This window comes from Vombatus ursinus, unplaced genomic scaffold (assembly GCF_900497805.2).
Source record: "Vombatus ursinus unplaced genomic scaffold, bare-nosed wombat genome assembly UNPS02014863.1, whole genome shotgun sequence".
Taxonomy (NCBI): Eukaryota; Metazoa; Chordata; class Mammalia; order Diprotodontia; family Vombatidae; genus Vombatus; species Vombatus ursinus.
In genome coordinates, this window is record NW_020954641.1 from 35,754,861 (window position 1) to 35,768,328 (window position 13,468).

Consider the following 13,468-nt stretch of genomic DNA (forward strand, 5'->3'; position numbering starts at 1 on the left):
CTCTCTCTCTCTCTCTCTCTCTCTCTCTCTCTCTCTCTCTCTCTCTCCCCTCCATAACCACAGATAGACCTCAAGTCAGGAAGACCTGAATTTGAATTCTATATCAGACACTTATTAGTTGTATGAGCCTGGGTAAGTCATAATCAGTGCCATCTTCTTTGCCTTCAAGCTCTGGGATTCTAGAGCTGGGAGAATAGAGGTCTAGCTCATATTGCAAGGTGGAGGCATAGTATTTTCCTGCCATTTCATTGTACTGTGGGGTCATTTCCACCTGGGGACTTCTAATATATGATTTTCAAGGTCTATTTCAAGCACAATGTTTGATGATTCCATAATTTTATGTGTTTTATTGTCTCAGTCCTGTCAATAAGACCATGTTTTACAGTCATAATTTAGAAAGGTTTATAGAAACAGGAACATTATTACTGTTGGCCAATCATTGCTATACTGTAGTGTCCTCAAATACTTCTGCACACAGAGATGATTTTGATTGCTTTGGGTGCTGGGAAATTTAGACTCGTGGATTGTTAAAGCTTAAAGCGACCTTACAGATCATCTGGTCCAACTCCCTCATTTTATCGGTGAGAAACCTGAGGCTTCCAGAGGTGAAGTCTCTAAAGTCACATAAGCTAGTTAAAAGCAGAACTATGAATAAAATTGAGGTCCCATGGCTCTTAGATCAGTATTTTATTTACTCTGCTACTAAAAAAATAATGACAAGTGACAAGTTGGTATAGTGATTAGAGAGCCTGCCTTGGGATCACCAAGACCTAAGCTTAAGGTCTGACTTTTCTGTCTCTGACACATGATGACTGTGTGACACTGATCAAGTCCCTTAAAGTCTTAGTGCCCCAGATAGCTTTCTAAAAATAAAAGCTGTACAATGGTACTGATTTGCACTAGGAGAGAGAATTTTCTTACAATGGCTTCCTATGTTAATGAAATTAAAGGTGTAGTAAAAAATTGTAATAATAATAATTCACATTTAACTGTTTGAGGGTTGACAAAGTATTTTTCTCACAATTATTTCATAACTTAGCCAGTAACACTGATAACACTTCTCATTTCTATAGCACTTTAAGATTTTACAAAGTGTTTTCTGTACAATAACCTTATGAAGTTGGCATTCCTGCTATTTTAGAGATGAACTTCAATTTATTTCTATTGTACTTTAAGGTTTAGAAAGTGATCTCAAAACAATTCCATGAGAAAGGTAATGTAAGTGTTATTATCTATGACTTATAGAGGAGGAAATTGTCACAGGGAAATGACTTGCCCATGGTTTCACAGCTATTTAGTTCCAGTGGTGGGAACTGAATACAGACCTTTTGATTCTAAGTGCTCTTTCCACCTGAAAAAAAAAATGACAAAAACTCTGGCCACAATACTTTTCAGGCTTGAAAGCTTCTATACTCCTGATTTAGCCATTGTTTGCTATGAAAGAGTAGTTAAACAGTTCTTTTTCAACTCAGCTTTTGAGTTTTAAAATTGAGTTGGACTAAAATATAATACTCAATTATTCAAGCTGGCAGTGAAGATGCTGGGTTTAATGCAGGAAAAAGTGCCAATGTCAGTATTAATTCAATGGTACAGTGTCAAAACAATAACAATGCAAATCACCAGTAGGGCAAATGGCTTACATACACGGCATCCAAACTGGCAAAGGGAGCACTGTGGGCAGCTGAGTGCCCTTTCCAGAAACATGCACAGATGTATCTTAACTGCCAGCCATATCTTGTGAAGTAAATGTTTTTGGAAACACTTGGCTGTCCTAGCTGCACAAATGTTCAAGCAAATGTTTTCCCAGAATGCCACTGAAGTCCCATGACAGCTCCTGAGACATAGACATACTTGCAAGGAGCATGTGAGCAGTAGTTCGAGCTTAGGGGCTGTTAGCCAATCTTTGGTGGTTTTCACAGCTCTGGACATAAACATCTGTTTCACAGTGGCAGTGGAAACAAATGCAGCCATTTGGAAGCATTTGTTGCTGAAATAAAATTTGCCTTTCAAATTCTGCTTTACGTATTTTTAAAAGATGCAGGGTTAAGGTTTACAAAACACTTTCCTCACAATAAACTTATAAGGTAGGGAGTGCAAATATTAATATTCATATTTTATAGGAGACAAAACAGACTCATTAAACATCAAACGGCAGGATTTCTTCCCATGTACCTTAGCGGTGTTTAGGAACTATTTTTCAGGGGTCCTTAGCACAGGTGATCTGAGAGCTTCTCTGATTGGTGGAGAGCAGTGTAGGAGTCTCTTTCTCTCTCTCTCTCTCTGTCTTTTTTTTTCTCTCTCTCTCTCTCTCTCTGGTAGGTGAGAGACTGCATTCCAAAGCAAAATTGTACCAAGACACTGAGACAAAATTAACAATTTTGGCATAACTTGGGTAAGCTTTTCAATGCACACCTAGGGAGTACCAGCATGAGATAAGCCCACAAATTGAATTTTTAGGCAAATTCAATCAAGGGAATGAAACAGATGCTTCCAAGACACTATCCTGTGAGGAGGAGACAGAGACCCCTGAAGAAAACACTGGATATGTTTTGGAGAGGGCAAAGGGAGCAAGGTAGAACTGGATCAGAGCTCACCACCAGAAGGAAAGCTTCCATGCACCAATATTATAAAGTGTGAATAGTAATAACCACAAGGACAACAATACCAACAACTCAGAACCATTCTTATGATCAGTTTGAAATAGAGGAAAGCAGAGGGGGTGATGCTCTTTCATGTTGTGATACCACAAGAAGATGTGATACATGAGAACAGATCAGAACTACCAATACCCCATTGGCTTAAAGTGCTTTGGTTCATATTGCACTGACCACTAAAGTGGGCTAACCATAAGTATGTATGAAGATATGACAAGAAATGAATCCAATAGAAGACAAGGAATGCCAGATCACTCAATTAAAGGCAACAGAATAGATTCTAGAAAACAATAATAATCAGAAGTTCTAGTTACCCTCAATCAACAACTGAAAGCAAAAGCTAAAATGTCAAGTGATATAAAAAGCACACAAAAGCAACACAAAGAGCAAAGCAAAAAAGTCAACATACAATAAAGCCTTTGTCATAGAGGTTTAGAAAGTAAAGAAATCAGAAAAAAGAAATTCCTTGAAGATGGAGAATATGGAAAATTTCTTATACTTTGTACACTCACTAGTGGTTCAAAACAAAGAACAATGAAAGCTGATTCAAACGTGAAATAGCTTATATACCATTAATGTAATGAATGACAAATAACTACAAAAAGAGAGGTCACTAAAACTATCTCCTCCATAGTGAGGCCAGAAAATAATCCGGAATTGTTGGTTCAAACACTTCGCTTCATAGCTGTGTATGGAAAAAATGGCTAACTTTACCAACTTTCTCTCAGATGCCAAACCAATTCCACTTTTTTTTAAAAAGAGAAGGCATCAAATATTTATCACCAAAAGATGTGACCAGTGAATCCTTCAAATATAAACTAATTTTGTGTTTATGCAACTAAAAAAAACTTTCACAGCTTATATCAAATTAAAATTAAATTAAAGAGAATGTTATATTGGCTGAGGAGCAAAAATAGTTTTTGGAAAGTTCCAGGGATATAAAGTCAATTCATTATTGACATGGTAATTATCTAACAAGCCTTCTGAAAGTGCCATATCACTTTTACCACATTCAGTAATTACTCCAAAGCTTTTGACTTAGTTTTGTATTTATGGTTACTCATACTATAAATATGTAAAGTAGACCAAAGTATTTTGAGAATAACAGAGCATTTAATATCCATGTGGAAAATGATTTTCTTTTAAAAATATCTTACCAAAAAAAGGATAATTGGTATAAAATGTAGCTTTTTTTTAAAAAAGGATAGTTTATGCTCATTCTGCCTAGTTCTGAAGCTCATTATCATCTCTCCTGAATAAAACTGAATATGACTTTCAAATTAAAGGAGGAGCCATACCAAACCATTATTCTGATCACTTGATATATAAAGATGAAATGAAATTATAAGGCAGCACCAAAAATCACATCAAATAAATTCTTCATCTCATGGAAATTTCCTCCAGTGTTATCAATGTGTTACTTGGACTTGATTAGTGCAAAATTCTTAATGTGAATGAAGGCTATGAACTGAAATATGGTAGTAAAATTGAACTAATGGATAAAGGTAATACAACTGATACCTTGGCCTTTTCCAGGAAAGACAATGAACAGTAAACTCTCAGTGAGAAAACTTTGACTTTGTACATCAAAAGACTTAATGACATCCCGAAGTCTAAGCTTAATAGGAGGAACACATTTAAATCAATGAAAACCTCTGCAAAACCAGTCTTAACATATACTTTTGGGGTGGCCAAAGGGATGACCACATATTTAGAAAGTATATAAATAAAAACTCATATGATATTAACAAAACACAGGGCCCATTAACTTGAGGCACATATGGAAAGATGGACATTTCCTCATCAAAAGGGAGGAAGAGTAGGGGAAGATGCTACATGTAACTCCAAAGAACTTTATTATTATTAGGGCAGTTAAAAGGAGTTTCCATAGAGAGAGGTCATGTATGTGAGTTGATTATGTTGGAAGGATCTCAAAAAAAGAAGGGGTGGTGAGAAAGAGGGACACATTGGGAGAAGGGGGAAGGGAGACTTAGAATGGGGAAAATTTTCTCACATAAAAGAGGCATACAAAAAAGAGCTTTTACAGTAGAGAAGAAAATGGTGGGAATGGCAGGTAACACTTAAGCATCACTGTCATCAGGATTAATTCAAAGAGGGAAGAATGTATATACATACTTAGTTGTATATAGAAATGTAACTTACCTAATAGGGAAATAGTAGGGATAAGAGAAAAGAGAGGGACATATAAAAGGGAAGACAGATTAAAGGAGGCAGTAGGTAAAAGCAAAATGACTTAAGGAGGGACAGGATAAAAAAAAGAGAAGAAGAAACAGAAGAAAATGGGGTGGAGGAAAATACATAACAATCATTTATGAATGGGAAGAGGTCACCCATAAAATGGAGCAAATAGCAGAATGGATTAAAAACCAGAATCCAAAAATATGTTGTTTACAAGAGAGACACTTAAAACAAAAAGCCACACACATAAAATAAAGGACTAGAGCAGAATCTAATAAGCTTCAGTTGAACTAAAGAAGGGCAGTGGTGGGGCAGCTAGGTGGCACAGTGGATAGAGCAGTGGCCCTGGAGTCAGGAGGAGTTGAATTCAAATCCAGCCTCAGATACTTGACACTTGCTAGCTGTGTGACTTTGGGCAAGTCACTTAACCCCAACTGCCTTGCCAAAAATAAAAATTAAAAAATAAAGAAGGGCAGTGGTAGCAACCATGATCTCAGACAAAGCAAAAGCAAAAGGAGACCTAATTAAAAAGGGTTATTAGGAAAACCTTATTTTACTAGAAGGTACCACTGACAATGAAGCAATATAAAAAATGTTTATAGTAAGTTTCTCTGATAAAGGCCTCATTTTTCAAATCTATAATGAGTATAGAACCAAGTCAAATTTATAAAAATAGGAGCCATTCCCCAATTGATAAATGGTCAAAGGATATAAATAGGCAGTTTTCAGAATAAGAATCAAAGTTATCTACAATCAAATAAAAATACTCTAAACCACTATTAATAAGAGAAAGGCAAATTAAAACAACTCTGAGGTACCACCTCACACCTATATCAGAAATGACAAGTGCTGGAGAGGTTGAAGGAAAAGTAAGTACAATAATGAATTGTTGGAGGAGTAGAGAACTGGTTCAGTCATTCTGGAGAACAATTTGGAACTAGGTCCAAAGTGCTCTAAAACTGTGCATACCCTTTGACCTAGCTTTACTATTACTAGGTCTGAATCCCAAAGAGATCAAAGAAAAAGGAAAACGACATATATGTACAAATATTTATATATCTCTTTTTGTGGTGGTAAAGAGTTGAAATTGATAAGATGCTCATCAATTGGAGAATGGCTGAACAAGTTGTGGCATATGATTGTGATAGGGTATTATTGTGTTGTGGGAAATGATGAGGGGGTTGGTTTCAGAAAAACATGGCAACACCTATATGAACTAGGAGACCATTGTGCACAGTAATGTTTTAATAATGATCAACTAGGAAAGATTTGGCTACTCTGATTAATACAATGATCCAAGATAATTCCAAAGGACTCATGATGAAAAAATGCTATCCACCTTCAGAGAAAGAACTAATGAACTCTGAGTGCAAATTGTAGTATAATTTTCTCTTTCTTCATTTTTCTTGCTTTTTTGAAACATGACTAATATGGAAGTATGTTTTACATGATTTCACATGTAAAATTGATATCTTATCACTTGTCTTCTCAGTTAGTGAAAAAGGGGGTGGGAGGAAGAGAATTTGGAACTCAAAATTTAAAAAGAAAAGAAGATTAAAAATGATTAAATAATAAATTTTTAAAAACAGGGAGAGGATTGACAGATATTCTTAGAGCACATGATGAGCAGGTTAGGAACTTACAGAAATACTTCAGAAACAAAGACACCACTTTATAGAGCAAAAATGAAGACAGAAAATAGAGCAACAACTATGTGACTTTGTCAGCAAAGAACAGTGAGATTAAATAAGAAATAGCTGAGTCAGGTGTATTTATCTGTAGAAATGGTGAGTTTTATGATAGTGATTAAGGATTAGGTCATTGACACCAGATTACAGAAAAGTTATCCTTAAGGGATTTAGACTTAGTGATCAATGCAGTTTATGCAAGGAAATAGTAAAAAACTGTGCAACATGGCACTGTTGGTTGCAAAAATACATAGGAAGACATGATCAAGTAGTCAGGATTATATTCCAGAATATTGCTATCCTTTACAAAAAAAAAAAACCCACTCCCACACAAGTAATATAAACACCAAAATATACTTGAGAATTCAACAAAGAACCTATTAGAACTCAAGCATTATCATAGACAGCTGTTGCCCACAACTGCCCAGATCAAACATTGATCCACAGAAATTTAAGAAAAAAAAACCATTGTTAATTGAAGTCACCATAATGGGTACTAAAAATCTCTCAACTATATGGAATCAAAAGCTGTTAAAATAGAGAGACCTAGCAAGAGAAATAAAACCATATGGAAACTACTTAAAGAACATATTATCCCTCTCCTCCTACCTACTGTCAGTGTTGTCCAAGGATGCTTTCATCAAGCCCATTCAGGATGAGCTTGTATCCTAATACTTTTATTCAACTACAAAAAGCAGTTATTTTATGCACTTATTATATTGTCAATAAAATATAAATATAAAAGAATAATAGCAAAATATAATCTTGTCTCAGGCTCATTTGTATTTAAATTACATCAAAAAGATGAGAAGAATTAGATAATATAGTATCTCATATATCACAATAAAACAAAGAGAACAGAATGATGATGATGATGATGATGATGCTGATGCTGATGATGATGACAGTGTTAACAATGAGGATAATAACAGAGGCAACATGATGAGAGGATAGAGAGTTGGCTTTGGTGTCAGATGAACCAGTGTCCATGTCATATATATGTGTACATATATATAGACATATATAGACATGTGACATATATAACATATGACATATATAGATGTGTGACCCTGAGCAAGTGACTTAAACTCTCAGTGTCGCAGATAATTCTCTAAGACTTTATGTTGCATACACTCTGATAAGTGTAAGAAGTTTCCTCTTTGACAGTTCTCTATATTAAGGAAACTATAGATCCAGACTCATTTACCAGCCCCACAAAGTAATAATTGTAATAGCTGACATTTATACAACTCTTTAAGATTGTCAAGGCAGTTCACATGCATTATTTCATCTTATGAATCAGTGTTGCTATCAGGTACAATGCTTAGTTAGAGCAGTGATGCTGAAATATGTGTTGTCAGTGCCACCTAAATTTTAGTGCCTTGGGGTAAAGCTTCAGTTGACCTGATCTAGTTATGGTCATGAAAACACCAGGAAGCAGTTGCAGAAAGAATTTATTTCATATTTCTTGGTTTAAGTTGCAACACTAACTTTCTTTTTATTGTTGAATGATTGTATTCTTTTATGGCCGCAGTTCATGCATAGGAATGATGAGTCAAAAAACCACGCAAGAATAACAGCACAGAAAGACAAAGACCAGAGAATCTAGTCTGTTTGTGTGTTGTATTTTATTCATAACGTGGAAGTCGATAGCTTCTATTTCCATTAACTCAAACACCAGCAGCCATGGAATTTCAATCATCTTATATATCACCAAGGGTCTGGTATCTTTTAGAATGTTTTGGAAATATAAAATCAAGCCTTCTTTTCATGTTTCCCAAATGAGTAATGCAGTGTCATGGAAATTAGGATGGAATGGGAAAGAGACAGCTGTGTTCTCTCTCTCCTTAGGTGATGAAGGTCAGAGGTATCTTCTTTCTACTTCATAGTTCCCTCCCAAATTTGTTGTAAATAAGAGTCCAGCTGGAGCACCAAGAAAGCACTGAATTGTTTTGGACCAATACTGAGAAGTGTTGAGCCAATGTCATCATAGTTGATTATGTCTTTTGGTAGTATTTTTCTTGTATAATATGAAGTCCCAGTTTCAATGAATTTGGACTACTTTGGAGTCAGGAAGAACTGGGTTCAAATCCTGCTTCTGACACTTTCAAGTGATGTTATTGTGGGTGAGCCATTTATTTAACTTCTCTGAGTTCTCTGTAAAATGGGATAATAATAGCCCAACTATCTACCTCAGGGATCATAGAGATGTCAATTGACAAACATTTATTAAATGCCTACTATGTGCCATGCACTGTGCTAAACATTGATGATTCAAAGAACCAAAAGACAGTCCCTGCCCTCAAGAAGCTTACAATCTAATGAGAGAGACAACATGTAAATAAATATATACAAAGCAAGCTATACACGGGATAAATAGGAAATAATTAAAAGAGAGAGAGTGCTGGAATTAAGAGGGGCTAGGGAAAGCTTACTTTAGAGGGTAGGATTTTCTTTGGGACTTAAAGGAAGTTAGGGAGGTCAGAAGTCAGAGCAGAGGAGGGAGAGTGCTCCAGCTATGAGGGACAGCCAGAAAAAATGCCAGGATTGTCTTGTTTGTGGAACAGCTGGGAGACCAATATCACTGGATTGAATATGTGTCAGGGAGTAAAATATAAGAAGATTTGGAAAGGTAGGAGGGGGTTAGGATTTGAAGGACTTTGAATGCCAAACTTAACGTTTTGTATTTGCTCTTGAAGGCAATAAGAAGTCACTGGACTCTATTGAGTTCGTGTGATGGGGGTCACATGCTTGGCACTTCTTTTTAGGGAAATCACTTTAGTGACTGAATAGAGAATGGATTGGAGTAGTGAGAGACTTGAGGCAGACAGACCCACCAGTAGCCTTTTGCATCATTCCAGGCATGAGGTGATGAGGACCTGCCCTAGACTGGTGGCAGTGTTGGAAGAGAGAAGGAAAGGCATTCCAAAGGTGTTGCAAAAATGGAAATCAGCTGGTCTTGACAAGGGCTTGGATATGGGGGAGGGGGTGGTGAGAGATCGTGAGAAATCCAGGATGACTTCTAGTTTATGAGCCTGAGGGATTGGGAGGTCTAGAGCAGGAAGGGACTTTAGAGGTTCCTATCCATTCTAGTCTAATCTCTTGATTTTATGGTGAGAAAACTGAGTCCTATGGAACTTGTGATTTGCCTAAGGTCATTAAGGTCTCTTCTTTCAGAAACACTGCTTCTTTTTGTCATCCCACTTAGCCTCCTTTACTCTTTGCTGCTATGAGCCTCAATTAGATAAATGTATGCAAAATAAGTTGCAAACTTTAAAGTGCTAAAAAGAACTAGATTATCAGCTAGGTGGCACAGTGGATAGAGAACTGGACCTCGAGTTAGGAAGACCTTGGCTGAAATTTGCCCCTGACACTTGCTAGGTGTGTGACCTTATGCAAGTCACTTAATTACCTAAATACAACTTCCTGGTGTTTTTAAAAATTACAAACCACAATCACTTTGTTTTAAATGCTTGAATCTCAATATATTTTGAAAATCTGAATTCACTTTAAAAAGTGAAATTTGATATCTGTATAAGAATATATTTGACAGGGGGCAGCTACGTGGTGCAGTGGATAGAGCACCAGCCCTGCATTCAGGAGGACCTGAATTCAACTCCGGCCTCAGATACATAACACTTACTAGCTGTGTGACCCTGGGCAAGTCACTTAACCCCATTTCCTAGTAAAAAAAAACCAACCAACCAAACAAAAAAGAATATATTTGACAGTAGTAATTTTATATTAAATTGATGCACTGCATTTTTGATTAGTGTCAAAGCCACATACCTACAATTTTCTATGAAATGGAAAGAACTGCTAAATAAATAGCCAACACTGAAGATTAATTTTGCAACTAAGTTATTAACTCCCTCCCCCCAAAAAAAGATTTTAGCTAAATACCGTGCATTGTAAAATGTTTTGGAGAGCTATGGTTTATAAAAGTATTCTATGAAAGTATTTGTGTAGAAGTCAATAAAAGTTAAACATTGTTGTTGTCAGATTGATTCAATTTAATTATCTCACAACACAGAAAAAAAAAAGAAAAGGAAGGTAGATAGAGTATTAGGCCCAGAGTCAGGAAGACCTTGGTTCAAATACTGCCCCAAACACTTAGATTTATGACTCTGGGCATATCATTTGACCTCTGCCTGCCTCAATTTCCTTAATTGTAAAATAGGGCTAATAACATCACCTACCTCCCAGGGCTGTTGTGAGGATCAAATGAGATAATATTTGTGAAGCATTTAGCACAGAGCCTGGCACATAGTAGGCACTTAATAAATGCTTATTCCTTTCTTCCTTCATCATTCTTAACACCACTGGTATAACTAATATGAAGAGACAGGGAAGGGACTGATTGTAAAACTGACCTTTAAAATGCGAATGATGGATTACATTACAATGCTGATCGTTTTGGAAAATGATCTTTACTCGTTGACAATTATTTAAAATGGCCAATACATCTCAGGTACAAGTGAATTAATACTTCCTCTAATATCAAGAAGAGATCACTACATTCATAAGTTTTATTCAGTCAGCATATTGCATTGCCCCAGTAAAATGTAAATTCCTTGAGGGCAGGATTGATCTTATTTTTGCATCTGTATCATCAGCATATAGCACAGTGACTGGCAGTGACTGGTAAGTTTAATCAGTACTTGTTGATTGAGTGACATGCCCCAGTAAGACTGTAAAGGTACACAAGGGTGAGAATTGTGTTTTCTGCTACTTCTCTATCTCCCATGGTTCCTTACAAATTGTAGGGGCTCCATAAATACCTTCTGAGTGACTTCTAAAGATTTTGCACCTGTTTTTATCTTTGGCCAAGAGGCATATGGAAACTTTAAATGTCTTAGAAGGAAGTTACTGTGGATTCATTATTTTAGACCCGTCTTATTTTATTGTACTTCTAGAAAACTTGTCATCACTGCAAAGGCCTGTGGGTAGACTAGGTATTTGCTAATAAAATTATGGGGAAGTGGGTTGCCTCAGGAAAGAAAGCTTTCCCTAAATAAGACAATGGAAAACATCTGCTCAACTTGCAATATTCTTTCTTAGAAAGTTTCATTGGCAACTGGACCATACCTTCACAAATCTCCTTGTTTTCTTGTTTCAGAATTTTATTACCTCCATTCACTTTTTAACTCTGCATCATTCTTGATATATTCTTTGTCTTCTCATCCCATTTGTAAGACTGTGAATTAGCCAAGACTATACAGAGCAGCTAGGTGGAAAAAGTGGATAGAATGCTGGGCCTGGAGTTCAGAAGACCCATTTTCCTGAGTTCAAATCTGGTCTCAGACACGTACTAGCTGTGTGACCCTGGGCGAGTCACTTAACCCTATTTGCCTCAGTTCCTCATCTGCAAAATGAGCTGGAGAAGGAAATGGCAAACCATTCCAGTATCTTTGCCAAGAAAACCCCAAATAGGGTTATAAAGAGTTGGAAATGACTGAAATGACTGAACAATAACAAAACATTAGCCAGACATGCTCTAGTGGGAGGAGGTTATGGCTATGAGATCCCTATGTATGTTCACAATACAGTTCTCTTCTTATGTATAAAAATTTTAAAATAAGAAAGGAATATACAGAGTACTGAGTTAATTCTTTGATATTACAGTGGTTACAAGGTCTTCGTGCCAGCTACAGCTACTCTTTATGTTTAAGGCCAGGGCAACAAAGATATTGAGTCCCTAAAATTTTATTTCACCTCAAGGATTTTTAAAGTTTTATGTAAAGTACTGATAACCCCTTAGGAGATGACCTTAAATCATCTTAAAAATTAGGTCCTGGAAAAGATTTGAGTTATCTTATACTGTGTTTTCTCCCTAGGCTAGGAATATATGGGATATTCAGAATCCAAACCTCTGTCACATTTTAGTCATATGCTACCGCAGTCTTTGATTCCATGGTGCGTCTGTGACCTGTTATAAAGTCAGCTAACATTGCGTAACTAAGGAATATTTTTTAACATTCCAAAGGTGCTTTTGTTCTGTGCTTGTTCCTTTAAGGCAGACCAAGCAGTAGACAACTGCATAGTTTTAGATGAAGTACCATTCATACCAGTTAAACCCTAGAACATTTAATTAAAAGTTCAGAAATGAAAGTGTTAAGGAATTTTGAATCAGCTCTGATACAGATTGGAGGATTTCTGAGTAACAGTGTAGCTTGAGCCGTTTTTTAGCCCTTAGCATCTCTTAGGGCAAAATCTATCTCCTGAATTATCAGCTATAGCCAGTAGTTATCACTGAAGGATTTTAGACTTCCCTAAGGAGACATTTAGCTAATAAGAGCAAAATCCATGTACGTATGCTTGTCAGTCAGATGATTGGTAAGAGACCAATCATCCCATTGAACAGGCTAGGGAAAATACAGAGACCCATTTCCTCCTTTCTTTTGATAAAATAGCCTGATTCTATGGAATGTCCAGTTACACATTAAAAAAATATCAACTTTGAGATTCATGATCCTGTCAACAAAATGCATGGCCCTGTATTGCTTGACTTACTAACATGTATATTAGTTCATTCATGCATTCAGTCAAGAAGATTTATTTAGCATTTATTGTATTTAGAGCACCATGCTAAGTGCTGGTGGCAATATAAAGTTTAGTAAAGAAGGTCTTGGAGCTTGTGAAGCTTATAGTCTTAGTGGGGCAAAACACATAATCACAGATAACTATAATACACATTATTATATGTCCTTGGGCATCACTTAACATTTCTGGTCCTCCATTTACTCATCTTTAAAATGAGGGCCTTGGACAAGATGATTTGTAAGGTTCCTTCCAGCTTAGATTTATGATCCTCAGTGCATTTAGGGGCCATGCAAAACAAAGTTCACCTGCAACATTTGAGATAAGGAAAGGCTTCTTAGAGGAGGTGATATTTGAGGTGGATTACAGAGGTTAATATGAATTCAA